This window comes from Osmia bicornis, chromosome 7 (assembly GCF_907164935.1).
Source record: "Osmia bicornis bicornis chromosome 7, iOsmBic2.1, whole genome shotgun sequence".
In the NCBI taxonomy this organism is placed as follows: domain Eukaryota; kingdom Metazoa; phylum Arthropoda; class Insecta; order Hymenoptera; family Megachilidae; genus Osmia; species Osmia bicornis.
This window is the reverse complement of record NC_060222.1, coordinates 7370654-7373628: the sequence shown is the minus strand read 5'-3', so window position 1 is coordinate 7373628 and position 2975 is coordinate 7370654. Positions and strand designations below refer to the sequence as shown.

The window sequence follows — 2975 nt, the reverse complement described above, 5'->3', positions numbered from 1 at the left end:
CCTGTTTGCAGCGTGATGTGCCTCCGGCTAGCCTGATATTCATACCCGGTTGCGGTAGTTTAAGTGAAAGAAAACCGTGAACGTTCTGGAATTTCTAGTTATTTTCAGGTAAACCTTTTTTTATTATTTGTGTGATATCACTTGTAGAATAATTGTTTTCAACGTAATTATCTTTTCTTTCAGAAATATTTAAAATTTAAAAGTGTTTAAAGTTCTTCGTATCTTCTATAAACATTACAATGTTGTTCGGAGACAAATTAAAATTTCTGGAGTTCGAGGTTATTAAAGCATTGGTTCAAAAATTGAAATTCGTTCTAAAAAAAATGTAATAGCATGTAATGGTAAAAACAATTCATTTAATATTTTTTGATATAGTAATAGAAGGTTTAGAATCCCTTGGAAAGTGGGCCCGAGGGCTGCAGTCACCCGACTTCCTCTCGATCCAGCACTGGTATTTTTCTATTTTTTCATAATGAAAAAATACATACGTAGAATAAATGTATTTAGAGAGAGAAGCCTGTTTTATGCAGTTTGAAAATAAATTTTCTTTTCAGAAATAAACCACTTTTCTATAGCACACTTCAAGAAAGGGTATAGCCGGGTAAGGTAGGCAAAATGGCCCTTGAACCAAATTAAATTCAGAATGCGTCATTCGATAGCATATCAAAAGAAAATACTGTACACCAATTTTCAACCCTTTACCTTAACCAGTGGGGCAGTGAGGGGGGGGATCAATGTTACCGGCGAACGACGAGCGCGAAATGGTTGCCAACCGTTTAGTGGATCTCCCACCGATTCGTAGCTAATTGTAAGATCGCTCGATTGTAAAAGCTCTACTTCCGGAACGCATGGCGTACACGTCGGAACGCGTCATTGTACGATCAATCATATTTTATCATATATTTTATAATAAATACTTTTGCACATTTAACCGTGTCGTGTTCTACTGCCGCTCCCCCTCCTGCCATCAATCAAAAGAGACGCCAGATCGTGCCCCATTTCTCCTATTTAATAACATCCGAAAATTCTGAAAAAATTCTGATACACTATAAACACGGTAGCGCATATTCGGGAACTTTTTCAGATTTTTTCATTGCAAATCCTAGTTGTAAAAAATGAAAAACCGAACAAACAATCTGAAGAAACGCGATTTGTTATTAAAAATGTAAGAGCACTACTTTTATATTGCTGTGGTAATAAGATATTAGTATAAGTATTACTCTTGAATTTTTTCAGATTTTTTGTTGTGGTGTAACGTAGTTAAAAAAACCAAAAACCAATTATTTCGCATGAAAAAGTAACTTCTACTTTGAATTTTTATTTCCTGTTTTTTCAGAATATGTATTAAGTACTTTTAAATGGATACGCATTCATATTCTAAAGGAATATGGAAATAAAGGAAATAAAAATTCAAAGCAGAAGTTACTTTTCCATGCGAAATAATTGGTTTTTGATTTTTTTAACTACGTTGCACCATAACAAAAAATCTGAAAAAATTCAAGAGTAATACTTATACTAATATCTTATTACCACAGCAATATAAAAGTAGTGCTCTTACATTTTTAATAACAAATCGCGTTTCTTCAGATTGTTTGTTCGGTTTTTCATTTTTTACAACTAGGATTTGCAATGAAAAAATCTGAAAAAGTTCCCTGATATGCGCTACCGTGTTTGTAGTGTATCTTTGATTTGGTCCCTTTACAATACGCTTGTGCATCTTTGGATTCACAATTTTATTTCAGAAGCTGCAGGTGAGTATACAAATTACGAGAAAATTCATGCAGGGGATGCATAAAATAAATGGATTACATTCTTGAAGAACGTAGACGGGTTAAAATATCTATTTGAATTTTGCTATCAGCCCTTAGCGTTACATACTATATCAGAGGGTTTTACAGCGCATTCTTTTTTGCATCGTTCGCAAAAACAGGACCCTACCGATACCTGTTTTAGTACCGACCCTGCGAATCCCAAAGAATTTCGATCTTCTGGTTAAAATCTTGTTTCAAGTACCTTAGGGATAAATAATTCAACCCTCCCCTTGTAACATATTGTCGAGTGTGACTCGGTCAGGTCTTCGATCGCCAAATTTGCACTTGCCTTTCCTTAGTATCGACCACTATGGTGGTATAAGGAAAAACTAACAATAAGTCATACGCCTTTGTTGATAAGTAAATTATTGTTATATCATTATCAACAAATTCAGTATGTAGACAATGTATAGGTATCCATTAATCTAGCTTTTATCAAAGTATTAGGTAAGTTTATTTATTTACAATGAATGACTTAAAATTATTGGAATGGATTATTTAATGTCATCAGTGCCGGGTTAAGAGAATATCTTAGGGAGCTACAGCTCCGACCTTCGCTTTGCAGGTGCCCTCCATTTACTATGTCAAAAAATATTGAATGAAATTTTGTTGAATATTACCGTTTTTTACGATTAAATGTTATTTAATTTTATTTACATTAAATTTCAATTTTTGAACCATGTTTATCAATCAAGGGGGCCATCAAAGGTTTGATAACCCCGGGCCCCGGAATTTTTAAACCGGTCCTGATTAACCTAATAAATCAAATTAAAATTTTTTATATTTAATCAAATGTTTGCGTATATAATGGTTACTACATTAGAAAATAAATAAATATTATATTTAACATGCAATTCTTATGAATTTTCATTATTAAAATTGAAAATGCCGACTACTAAAATATTTCGAATGCCGAATACTAAAAAAACTCCTAAATAATTTTTGAAAATTGTTTTAACATATTTCATAGCTAATTTTAGTGAAATTAAATATTGAATATGAAAAAAAAAATTGAAAAACAGAAAAATCGAAAAGGTCGTGGTTTCAAAAAAGATATTTATTTGGAGAGTTGAAGAGACGAATTTTAGCCAAAAAAGAAAAAAAGGCTGAGTTAGCTAGGGTCGTCTCATACCCAACAGTGCCGGCTAAGGGTTAATCTTTAAA

General features: G+C 32.7%; 1 long non-coding RNA gene across 1 annotated transcript; it reads left to right on the top strand.

Moving 5' to 3' along the window:
- Positions 1-677, top strand: LOC123987969. The gene is made up of 2 exons (XR_006829559.1): positions 1-108; positions 184-677. It is a non-coding gene; the product is annotated as an uncharacterized LOC123987969 (long non-coding RNA).
- The last annotated feature ends 2298 nt before the right edge of the window (positions 678-2975 follow it).